The sequence below is a fragment of the Cornus florida genome, unplaced genomic scaffold, assembly GCF_030987335.1.
Source record: "Cornus florida cultivar Cherokee Brave unplaced genomic scaffold, ASM3098733v1 CherokeeBrave_3.0.0_Hap2_Chr01, whole genome shotgun sequence".
Classification (NCBI taxonomy): domain Eukaryota; kingdom Viridiplantae; phylum Streptophyta; class Magnoliopsida; order Cornales; family Cornaceae; genus Cornus; species Cornus florida.
The window spans coordinates 43,578,046-43,591,739 of record NW_026775571.1 but is presented as its reverse complement, the minus strand read 5'-3'; positions in this window follow the sequence as shown (position 1 = coordinate 43,591,739).

The window sequence follows — 13,694 nt, the reverse complement described above, 5'->3', positions numbered from 1 at the left end:
CATCGACATTTTTTAAAAAAACGTGTCGACCGATCCAAAACTTTCGGGGGTCTTGTGGGTGTATTTTAAGATTGCATTTTCAATTTAGACAATTTAAAAACCTCCTAAAGCCCCATTTCCTTTCCTTTGGCAACAGCTCGGAAGGATTTTTACCCTCTTGACCTGATTTTCTTGGGGGCATTCTGGGTATTTCATAATGTATTCTTTTGTTTCCGTTCATGTTTCCGGGTAGAAAACTTAATTTTAGGGGGGGTTTCTTCTTTGAGTTTTTCAACAAAAGTCCGTTTAGAAGCCCGTTTTTCCTTTTAGTTGCAGTAGCAGTTGGTCGGCAGCACTCTAGTTGTCATGACCCTCGTCAGGCCGTCGCAACATTGTTTTTGTTTTTGACCTTTCTCCTTCGTCCGAACTTCGAATCATGCGATTCTTGAGTCCATCATGATTAGTTTTTCATTGTTTTTGTAGCGGTGTGCTCGGTAGCACCCGAATCCATATTTTTGTAAAATGACTATTTTGCCCCATGGGGCTTATTTTTCATATTTCTGATCTTTTGCTTCCGTGTTAGTTCTCATTGAGTTCCACGACCGCATGGAAGGTCATTAAAGTGTCTTAGAGGTGTGTTGTGCCTTGGGAGACCGTTGTTTTATTTCTTACTTCCGCATCTGGATCCGTTATCAGGTCAATCTTCAGTTCATCACAGGATGTACTGGCTTGAAAAACTAGGGCCTCCACAGGTTATATCAGAGCTACTAGGTTTGAAAACCTTAGGACGATGGGTTTTAGGTGCATATCATGTTTTTGTTGACTTGCTTTGATATGTTTATGTGTTCCTTGATAACATGTTTCGATTTAATAACATGTTTATATGCTTACGTGGCAGTATGTTTAGGAATTTACCTTAATTGTTGTAACATGTTGTATATGCTTGTAGGCCTTAGCATGTGTTTGTGCTTGTCTGGCATTAACATGTTATATATGCTTGTATATTTTAGCATGACTGTATGTTGCATGCATTTTGTGCTTTTATTAAGTGCTACTTGTTTCGTGCATTCACGACGTGAGTTACCTTAGGTCTTAACGACTTGCATTGTTATTGACCTTGTTCCTTATATGTGTAGTGTCATGGTTTTGACTTGCGGAGAGTCTTCTTGTCACGTCGAGTGGATGAGCAGGTTGTAGACACCAAGCTCGCACGAGGTCCAGGGAGGCCCAGGGCTCGACCTCGTGGCGTTGATCCTAATCCACAATGAGCGCCGAATTATGAGGAGAAGATTACACAGAGAGTGGCTCTAGGGATGTCAGAGTCCATTCAGCAAATGTTTCATCAGTATATGGCAGGGATGCAGATTCTTATACCAGTACCAGCACCGACACCAGTTGCTAATGAGGCATTGGACTACTTCATGAAGTTACAGAGGGTTAAGATCAACCAATTTGCAGGGAGTATAGATCTGCTTGCTTCTGAGGCATGGCTTGATCTCATGGTACGCAAGCTTAATAGCATGGCAGTACCTACGGATTGATTGAGGATCTCTTTGACTCCTCTATGTTTATGGGGGATGCAGATATCTGGTGGAGGTCCATAACCAATATCCACAATGTGGAGGTGATGACATGGGATGAGTTCAGGACATTGTTCTTCAACCATTTTTTCTGAGGGCTATGAGGCAGGACATGAGATTGCAGTTCACAGGTCTCTATTAGGGTAGGATGAGTGTCACTGAGTATGAGACACGCTTCACTTCTCTTTCCCGCTATGCACCGGAAATGGTTGCTACCGATGAGCTCAAGGCGAGGAAGTTTCAGGATGGGTTACATGTTGATATTAGGCCAAAGATTTCAGTATTGGATTTAAGGATCTATGGGGAGGTAGTGCTTTGTTGGTTGAGGCAGAGGACCGAGATCAGCTCAGGATCAAGGGTTCATATAAGCAGTCTCGTGGAGAGACTTCATCAGTATCTGTTAGGAGTCAATGGAAGAAGACTAAGACCGAGGACAGTTCACGTACTCAAGGATAGTCACAACAGGCTCGGTCTGTACCTACAGTTCTAGTATCTTCGGGGTTAGCCCGGGGCATGTCAAGCCTCGCTGTCCATAGCTTTAGCCATACGCCAGTCAGTCTCAGGCTAGCAAGCTTACAGCTTTGATGAAGGGGGTTCGCAGAGCTTGTCATTATTGCAAGCAACCAGGTCACTTCAGGAGAGTGTCCGAAATTGTAAGGCGGGACACAAAGTGGCATAAGTTCACAGGCCACACTAGCACAATCAGCAGTTGTGCAGTCAGGTTTCAGGGTGCCTCAGGCATCGCAGTTAGTGGTGCCACCAGTTGGTTCATATCCGGTTGAGGCTCTACGCCTACTGCTTCCGAACATCAGTCAGGTCACCAGGGCATTTCTCAGCAGTCAGGGGCTCAGGGACGAGTCTACGCATTGCCATAGGCCGATACCTCTGCAGGGATTTCTACGGTTTGAGGTATCTTTCCAGTTTTTAGTTCGTGGGCTAGAGTTCTTGTTGACACGGGTGTGTCGCATTCATTCATATCTGCATTATTTGTACATTCCTTGGGGCTGGAAGTCACACTGCAGGATGGTTTCCTTTATGTTGACACACCAGTAGGGGTCTAGTGTTTTTAGACCGTGTTTGTCGGGGTTGTGCTATCGAGATAGCTGGGCGGACCTTAGAGTTAGATTTTGTTATTTTTGACATGACGGGCTTTGACGTCATTCTCGGGATGGATTGGTTATCCTTCTTTCATGTTACGATCGATTACTTCCATGTGAGGGTGACTGTTTGTACTCCCGAAGGAAATTGTTTTCATTTCGTGGGAGATCAGAGCAATTCCTACCCGGTGATTGTTTTTAGTATTGGTGACTGGAGTCGCCACAGGTCGTACTTGGCTAGCCTACTGGTTGAGGAGGACAGTAGCTTGGGCCGTATTTTTTCGATAGTTGTAGACGATTTTCAGGATGTCTTTCTAGAGGAGTTAACAGAGCTTCCTCCTCTTCGGGAAGTTATTTTTGCCATTGATGTCATTCCCGGCACTGCACATATCTCTATGGCACCGTATCGTATGGCACCGGCAGAGCTTGATGAGTTGAAAGCTGAATTGGATGATTTGAAAACTAAGGGCTTTATTCGTCATAGTGCTTCGCCCTGGGAAGCACCGGTTTTTTTTGTGAAGAAGAAGGATGGGTCTTTAAGACTTTGCATCGATTATTACAAGCTGAACCACGCTACGATCAAGAACAGGTATCCTTTGCCTAGGATTGATGACTTGTTTGATCAGTTGAAGGGAGCCACTTGTTTTTTGAAGATTGATTTGAGATCGGGTTACTATCAGTTAATGGTTAAGGGTGAGGATATATCCAAGACCATTTTCCGTATACGGTATGGCCATTACAAGTTTCTAGTGATGCCATGACCAATGCTCCAGCAGCTTTCATGGACTTGATGAACCGTATATTCAGTGACCATCTTGATCAGTTTGTTGTGGTTTTTGTTGATAACATTCTCGTATACTCAGCTTTGATGAAATAACATGAGTATCATTTGAGGATAGTATTATAAATCTTTAGGGATAATCAGTTGTACGATAAGTTCGAGAAATATGAATTTTGGCTACTAGAAGTGAAGTTCCTTGGATATGTTGTGTCAAGGGGGGGTGTTACAATGGATCCGTTGAAGATTGAGTCAGTGATGGATTGGGAGTGTCCGAAGACAGTGTTTGAGATTCGGAGTTTCCTTGGCCTAGTCAACTACTACCGGAGATTTGTTTAGGATTTCTCTCGTCTAGCAGCACCAATGACTTGACTTACTCGCAAGGGGGTCAAGTTTGTATGGAACAAGGCATATGAGTTTGCTTTTCAGGAGTTGAAGGTCAGGTTAACATTGGCTCTAGTTTTGATCATTCCTGAACGTGGTTTAGGTTATGTGATCTTTTGTGATGCTTCGCAGGAAGGTATGGGTTGCGTCTTGATGTAGACAGAGCAGGTGGTTGCTTATGGGTCTCGATAATTAAAGACTCATGAGTTGAAATATCTAACGCATGATTTAGAGTTAGCAGCAGTTATCTTTGCCCTGAAGGGGTGGAGACACTATTTGTACAGGGAGAAGTTTGAGGTTTTCTCCGATCATAAGAGTCTCAAGTATCTCTTCTCTCAGAAGGATTTGAACTTGAGATAGTATAAATGGGTCGAGTTCATGGAGGACTGTGACTTTGAGTTACAGTACCATCCGGGTAAGGCCAACATAGAGGCTGATGCATTGAGTAGGAAGTCACGGGGAACTCTTACTAGCGTTTTCGTTCATATATGGAAGATGCTAGGAGAGCTTGCAGATCTTGGTTTATAGTCTTATGAGGATGTTTCACCAACTATTTTATTTATCCTTGTGGCTCAATCGGCTCTTGTTAGTAGAGTTATTGAGGCACAGTTGGAAGATAGGGAGATGAAGGCCATCCATGTTTGAATTTTAAGTGGCGAGAGTGTAGAGGGCTGGACCTTACATTTAGACGGTGGTCTTAGGTAAAAGGGGATGATGTTTGTTCCTTTATCTTGTCGTGAAAACATTCTTCGGGACTTTCACCACTCTCGGCTCGCAATTCATTATGGTGGTACGAAGATGTATTACAATCTGCGGCAATAGTTTTGGTGGCGGGGCATGAAACGGGATGTTTCACAGTTTGTGGCTTGATGTCATACTTGTTAACAAGTGAAGGCAGAGCATCAACGACTAGTAGGATTGTTGCAACCATTACCAGTAGCTGAGTGGAAATAGGAGCATATCACTATGGATTTCGTAACGGGACTTCCGAGGTCTCGGTAGGGAATGACGCCATTTGGGTCATAGTTGACAGGTTGACTAAAACGGCTCACTTTTTGCCTATAGTAGTGATAGACAGTGCAGAGAGATTGAGTGGACTGTATGTGAGACAAATTGTCAAGATTCATGGGTTCCTGTATCCATTGTTTCGGATAAGGATCCATAGTTCACATCTCACTTTTAGCAGAGTTTTCAGGAGGCTCTTGACACGGGGCTTCATTTTAGCACGACATTCCATCCTCAAACTGATGGTCAGTCAGAAGTACCATTCAGATATTGAAAAATATGTTACGAGCTTGTATCTTAGATTTCGGAGGTAGTTGGGAGGACTACTTGCCTTTGGTTGAGTTTGCCTATAATAATAGTTACCAGACCAGTATTGGCATGGCACCTTTTGAGGCATTGTATGGCAGGCCTTGTAGATACCTAGTTTGTTGGACCGAGGTCGGTGATACTGTTGCCTTAGGTCCCGACATTGTCATTGAAACTATAGAGAAAATCAAGTTGATTCGGCAGCGGTTAGCTACTGCATAGAGCAGACAGAAGAGTTACACTGACAAAAGGAGGCGATCCTTATCTTTTGAGGTAGGGGACTATGTCTTTCTTAAGATTTCTCCATGCAAGGGGCTTTTCAGATTTTGACAGACAGGCAAGCTGTCTCCTAGGTTCATTAGACCATTTAAGATTTTGGAGTACGTCGGTGAGGTTGCTTATCGTTTGGCTTTGCCACCAGACCTGGATAGAGTTCACGACGTCTTTCATGTCTTTATGTTGAGGAAGTACGAGCTAGATCCATCGCATGTTTTACAGTGGACAGAGGTTGTTGTTGATGAGGATGTGACCTACGAGGAAGGTCTGGTCCAGATTCTTGATTCACGGGAATAGGTCTTACGGACAAAGACCATCCTATTGGTCAAAGTCTTGTGGAGACACCACGGCATTGAGGAGGCTACCTGGGAACTTGAACAGGAGGTTCGTTCTCAATATCCCCATTTGTTCTCTCTTTTAGGTATGACTTGATTTCAGGGATGAAATCCTTTAAAGGAGGGTCGGTTGTAATGATCTGGTCATTTTCCTTCATTTTTTTTTTTTTTTTTTGGTAATTCCCTTTTTTTGTCTTTTTCCCTATTTCATCTTTTTCTCGTTTATCATTTTTCCTTGTATAACCTCACTTTTTGTGCTCGGATTTGATTCTGACTTTGCATACATCCATGATATTTAATTTCTATGATATTTACATTTTTACTTTTGTAGAAAAACAAGCTAGATGTTTACTTTTCTTATAAAGGGCATGGATGCATAACTTTTTGATAATATTATTAACTTTTGGGGTTTTAGTATAATTATGTAAAGTAATTATTTTTCGTCTTAGGGACCATTTTGTAATTTAATTTGAAAGATATTTTCAAAAAGGACCTTTTTACAATTTCTAAAAAATATGAAAAGTGTCATACACTCATGGAGCCACTTGTTGACATTGTGGTGGAACCACTTGGAGGCTTAATCTCTTGACACATGGAGGGTTGAGATTCACCCATTAGTTGGCCTAGGATAGGAGCACTTGTTGGCATAGAAGGTTGACAAGTGTTGGCTTAATATTAAGTCTTGGAAGTTTACTTAGGATGGTGACAAGTGTAGGCACCATACTTAGTCTTACAAGTCTGTGTGTGAGAGGTATTGCAAGAGTACATAGTGAGTGGAGAATCCTACCACATTTAGTTTAGGGTTTAGGTTTTTATTTCATTTTATCTCTTTCTTCTCAAACCCTAACCTAGCCACCATTGAAGCAAAGCTTAGTTTAGAGCTTTAAGCTTCATTTTGGCCTTCTTCCACTCACCTTAGAACCTAAAGCTTGGAGTACTTTAGCTTCCTCTCTCTCTCCTCAACAAAACCCTAGATTGGTTTACCATTTTAAGCTTGGTTGCTTTGGATTATAGAGATTCAATTCTCTATTGAGGTAGGGGTGGTTATATGTTTATCCTCTTTGGGTTTTATATATATTGGAGCTTAATATATATTGATGACATGCTTTCTAAATTCTTATACTTGCATGTAAATAGAGATTTTATATTCTTGACTTAGGATTTATGGATTAAAGCATGTATATGACTATTAAATTGTATAGGTAGGTTATTGTTTCATGATTTGCCTAATACTTGTGATTTCATTGAGAGATTATTATGAATTTCTTGAAATTGCACTTATGTGTTAAGTAATGGAAATTTCATTGAAAGTCTAGTATGAAAATATTGTATGTAGCACTTGTAATTACTTGTAGGTAAATTACTATATTGCATGGTTAGTAATTGTGGCCTACATTAATATTAAATTTATATAGCATAATATGTAGTATCATTAGCTTGCCACTTTGGACATGCAACCTTAGGGCATGGTTTGTGTGGTTTCACCCTACTTGTGCTTGGTAGATAGTTTCATGCATTAAGATTATATAAATGTCATGAACTTGTTGATTTTTGGAAGCTTGTAAGGATATGAAATGTTTGATGGCTAGGGTTTGGCTCTAGTACGGAGGGTAAGAATTCTCCTAAGTCATAGTGCGCACTAGGTTATACCTTGTGGGTCGTAATTACTCGAAATAACTTGTATGGTCGAGTGGCTACATATCCTAGTCTTTCCATTATTCTATTTTGCATTACTTTCCAAGTTATAAATCATGGATTTCTTATAGCTTGTGATTTGGTAATCTTAGTTTAAATGCGGTTTGTGTATTTGTTTATGTATACTTGAATGCTATGTGTTTATCATTTCAAACATTTGTATAGCTTTAGATGATCCCTTAGAGTACCATGGAAACATAGACGTTAGGTGGAATGCACCCTTGTGATGGTCTATGTTTGGTTCACATTATACTTGAAACTATAGGGTATGCGAATGCACCACATCCTACGAGTAACTTGATTACTCACCCTAGTTGTTTGGGTTATTTTGCAGGTAAAGAAACTTTGTTTTGGGATGCATCGCATCCCAAAGTTACCTTGATACCTTGAAGTATTTTGATGTATTTTGGAATACATGCAAGTGTTAGCATGTAGCATCTTTCAGTTGTAAAATGTTATTTTTGCCTAGAAATATGTAATGTGTACCTAAGTACCCTTTTTGGATACTTATTTGGTATGTATGACATGAGGCCAAAGGCCATTAATTCTAAAGTTTACAAATATGTTTTAAACCTTGAAATTTTAGTACTTGGTACTATTCATCGACTTTTTTTAAAAAAAATGTGTCGACCGATCCGAAACTTCCGGGGGTCTTGTGGGTGTATTTTAAGATTGCATTTTTAATTTAGACAATTTAAAAACCTCCCGAAGCCGCATTTCCTTTCCTTTGGCAGCAGCTCGGAAATTTTTACCCTCTTGACCTAATTTTTTTGGGGGTATTCTGGGCATTTCAGTATGCATTTGTTTTGTTTCTGTCCTCGTTGCCGAGTAGAAAACTTGATTTTACGGGGGGTTTCTTCTTTGAGTTTTTCCAAAAAAATCCATTTAGATGCCCGTTTTTACTCTCAGTTGCAGCAGCAGTGGGTCGGTAGCACTCTAGCTGTCATGACCCTGGTTGGGCCGCCGCGACATTGTTGTTGTTTTTGACCTTTCTCCTTCGTCCGAACTCTGAATCATGCGATTCTTGAGTCCATCATGATTAGTTTTTCATTAGTTTTTGTAAAATAACTATTTTACCCTTGGGGGCTTATTTATCATATTTCTGATCTTTTGCTTCCGTGTCAATTGTCATTGAGTTTCACGACCTCATGGAAGGTCATCAAAGTATCTTAGAGGCGTATTGTGCCTTGGGAGACCGTTGTTTTATTTCTTACTTCCATATCTAGATCCATTATCCAGTCAATCTTCGGTACATCACAGGACGCACTGGCTTGAAAAACCAGGGCTGCCACAATATCAAGTTTAATAAAGTGTTGGATGATTATATAATGCATTTCTCTTGTAGTTATCACATTTTTTAATGGTACTAATCTATGATATGTTAGTGTTCTTCATTTCAATAAATTCAGGAAGAATATATCGATCCCACCATATTAATTATATGTATGTTTAATATATATATATATGTGTGGTTGTTACCAAATTATATATATCACTCGATCAATGTATGGAATATAATTGTTTCCACCAAACATTCTGATCGGTTGGTCAATTAACATCAACCTTCGCAATAGCACGAATCATTGTAAAATAGGGCTATTGGTCGGGTAAGTCGAACCACTGGGACTGCACTAGTCTAAGGCAATCTAAGTGTTTAGAGTCATTCTTAGGATGATGAAGGGGTGTTCATAGAGGTTTTGTTTGTTATCATTTAAATTAGGAATTCAAAGTGCATAAAACACTAATTTGCAAGGAATTTAGGATGAAAAGATTAAGAAGAGGAGACTAGGGAAGTGAATCCGCCTCCATCCCTATACATATGCTAGATTAGACCTAAATTGGGGAAAAAACAACATATGATGGTCAAGACTTACATAGCAACACATGGTTGCCATATAAGTAATCAAGAGGTACATTAGGTCTCAAACAAGTATAATCCATCAAAAGATAAACATGCTTAGACTACCTAACTAAGGTGTAGCTTATACACATTTACTTAAATGAGAGACTATCAAGTTCTTGACAAAATGATAAAGCACATGGAGTTAGAGATTTAGCATACACCATCAAAGGATTTCCTAAGCAATGGTCTATCAAAGTCACCTATCAACATGCCATTAAATCATTTCATAACCTTGTTTCCATTCTCACCATGTAAACTCAAGCAAAAAGATTAATACAAGACATCACCTAACATAAGATAATGAGCTTGAAGAAATCATCCATACTTATATAAACATTCATTACACCAAATGAAGTGCTCTTAGCTATGAAAAAGACCATAAATATACATTGCAATCCCCCAATATAGACTACCCTAGGACATGCTTACATGGGAGGGACTTCATCACCTCCCTAGAGAAAGAGTTAGTTACCCATTGCTAAGCTAGAAGAAGGAAGAAGCTCCATCTTCATGGCCATTTTCGTGCAACCTTCTTGGAGCTTGAAGAACACACCTCTTTTGCTCTCTTCTCTCTCCTCTAATCTTGTAGAAAAATGTAGGATAGGAAGTGCGTGGCCTTTGGTAGCTTTTTATTCTCTAACAAAACCCTCTCTCTCCTCCAAGGAACACCTCCAACCACTTCATAAAGAAGGAAGATGGCATTGAGGAAACCAATGTGCAAGTGGCTGAAATTGAGCCATTTCCGAGTGCAATCTGCCTGATTTTCGAGCACTCGAAAAGTGGTCTCGAGCACTCTAAATTAGTGCAATGTGCAACATGCTCTTCTTGCTCAATGCTGACCTACTTTGGTAAAACTGCTATAACTTTGTGTCCCAAACTCCGAATGATGATCTGTTTGAAGATTTGGAGAGCCGATTCAGTGCTTTAAAAACTTCATGTTTTGATGAAGACCCAATTCTCAAGTCTGGTTGGTCGAAAATGGGGAGAAAGGCAGTACTTCAGTGCTGCCAGGCAGTTCTGCGCACCTCTGTTACGAAGATCATAACTCTCTGCTCCGAACTCCGAATGATGAACCGCTTGAAGATTTGGAAAGCTAATTCAGAGATCTAAATATTTTATGTTATGATGGAAGTCCAGTTCTTGAGTTTCCTAGGTCGAAAATGGCGACAAAAGTCAGGATCACTGCTGCCAAAATTCAGAAATGGCATCCTTTTTGTTCAAAATTCCACAAGGCATCATTTTTGCTTCCTTTTTGCACTTTAACCTGAAAATGCATAAAAACATGCAAATGGAGTTAATCTACATAAAATAATTAATAACTGGACTTTGTTAATGTAATTTAGGGCGCTTGAATATACAGTATTCAGCGCTTATCACACCCCCAAACTTACATTTTGCTAGTCCCTTAGCAAAACCAAAATGCAAAGCTCAATGGAATGAAAACATGGGAATACAATTACAAAAATATTCACCATGGCAATGATAAACATAAACATAGCTCAAATACAACTTGAAACAGATAAGGAGCTGGAGACGGGATCATTGGGAAGACTACCTTGCATATATGAAGCATTGATACAAAAATTGGGAAAAACATTTCAACATGCATGCATCAACATCATAGTCCATATAAATAATTCAATTGTCATCTCTTAAATGGAAATAACTCAAACTCCAGTGAAAGTGAATTGGATTCTCAATATGCGGCTTTTACTTTCTTTTCCAATTCCAAAGCACAAGTTTTCAAATCATTGAATTCCCCTTTAAATGAGGTCCCTAAGGCATGATTTTATTTACAAGACAACTTTTGTTGCTTGTTGACAATTTATTGTAACTCAGAAGTGAAACATAAGATGGTTGTGCAATGCTGAAGTCCCTTAAGCTTTCTAACCAACCGTTGTAGCAAGCGTTAGGCCAACAGCTCCCAAACCAGATGGCTTTAGGGTGTTAAGTGTAGAGACACTCCTAGGGCTTAATAGCTCAAGTTGGAAAGGCTATGAACTCCAACGAACCATGTTTATTACAATTTTTTTTTTGAATGACCGTGCAATGTTTAAGTCCCTTAAGCTTTCTAACCAACCCTTGTAGCAAGCGTTAGGCCAACAACTCCCAAACCAGATGGCTTTAGGGTGCTAAGTGTAGAGACACTCCTAGGGCTTAATAGCTCGAGTTGGAAAGGCTACGAACGTCAACTAGTCATCATTTTTTTTTTTTTTTTTTTTTTTAGATACATGCCAAAGGTATTCATCTATCAGGTTCATCAAATCAGATTAACTAGGCCAAGGTCAAGGTCAATCAAGTTGCATGCCTCACAGTTAAGTTTCCAATGTGTATCTGTGCATTGTGAAGCTTATAAGAGTGTAAATCCAGCAAGAATCTAATTGAGACATTTATACAGACTACATTGTATTTGCATGATCACATCAAATTCAAATTTCTTTATTTTCAAAAATTTCTCAATTGCTTCTATACACAAGGTATTAAACATATGCTTTGTCTCTGACAAGTTCCAAGTTACACTATCATTGCTTTACAAAAATATGATACCGAAACTATGCCAAGAATGCTTTGATGCACCCCCAAACTTAAACTACACAGTGTCCTCAATGTGGGACATGGATGTAAGTTAGAGACAAAAAAAAGACAACGAGTATAAAAGGGAACGACAATACCCAGGGGGAAGAAACGGCATCTTGAGACAAAAACCCCCAAACTTGAATTGGACTGCGCAACCTGGAGAGCAACATGAAGAACAAAAAGAAACAACCACAAACAGCATTAATAGCACAAGCATAAATACAGAAAAAAAATGTACCGAAAGTTAACAGAACAGAAAGAATTTGCATTGCAAAAAGAGTTTACATGATTACAAAAAAGAGCTGTACAGGGATCATGTCTACTAGAGCAACCTATACATAGTAAATTCTTACAGGTCAAAAGGAAAACAAAAGATACAAGAGAAATAGGTACATATGAAACAAAAAGATAAGGTCCAACACTCGCAACAAGCTACGGTCCAGAGGGTAAACGGGCGAGGATGGAATGGAGGAGAGATTGAGTCTTACGCCATTCAGCGGAGGCCAAACGACGTTCCTCAGTGGCGACACGGCGGTCTTCAGCAGCAAGACGACGATCTTCTTCAGCACGTGAAGAAGTCTCATACAGAGTCCGAGTGTACGCGGACAAAGAATTCTCAAAACGATCCAGTCGCTCATGAATACCGGCAAAGCTAGCCCGGATGAAAGCCTGGTCCTGGTGAGAGTCGACCGGAGGCTCTACCCTTGCAGCGGCTGCGGCGGTGGAAGCATCCTCAGAAGGAGGAGGAGGTGGAGCGTGGATGAACAGGGGGGCAGCAGGCTGAGGGGTACTAGAATGGCTAAGAACATTGATCCACCGGCGCTGGGTAAAAATTTTAATCTTTTCGCCTTTTGGTTCATGGGGAGGAACAATGAAACCCTTGTGCTGAAGGAGCCGAGTGATGAAAAACGGCAAAGGCAATTTCCGATTTTCAACTCGCAGAACCCGTGCATTATGAGCATCATGCCAAAACTTCATAAATGTGGTCCAAATGAGCTCTGGGATGGAGAACCATTGGCCTTGGTCCATGGCATATAAGGCTTGCAAAAGGAGGCCCCGACGCTCGGTGCTATGCACCAAAGGGCAGACATTGTGCTTGAAGACAGTGTCAATGAACCACAGGCGTTCCGGAAGATTGGTTTTGTGGATAAAAGACCGGGGCCTGGTAGGATCGTCAACAGGGCAAAGGGCAGCGGCAATCTGCTCCACAGTTAATGTATCCGGCTCCTCATATAAAGGGAGATTTTCACGATTGACAATGTCATCGGGCACTTAATGGGGCAACCAGAAACCTGAATGATGTCAGTCATAGTGAAAGCATAGGTGGTGCCATCAATGGATGTAGTGAGAGAAATGGGTGGCTCTTCAGGGCATTGGAGATTCTGGTAGAAGAGGCGCACTACACGGGGGTAGGCAACCCTGGCAAGGGGTGCGTAAATGTGCTGCAGACGCCGGTTAGTCAATTCGGCTACAGCCCACGAAGTTGTGGGTAGAATGTCAAAGGCATTCGTGAGCGGAAATGAGAGTTCGTAGTTGAGTTGTTTGCGATCCCAAGGATCACGTGGTCGCTCACGAGTGACAACACGGGCACCCGAAGAGGGTCTAGGAGGGCGAGAAGGACCGGCACGAGACATTTAGAGAGGTGGACTTGGTTGAGGACTTTCAGCGAGCACCTGGCGTGCACCACGAAAAGGAGAAGGTGAAAGTGAGTGGGATAGAGGAGCAAACCCAAAAATTTTTTACAAGCAACGAAGCTCTAGCATAGAGCTAGTATCAACA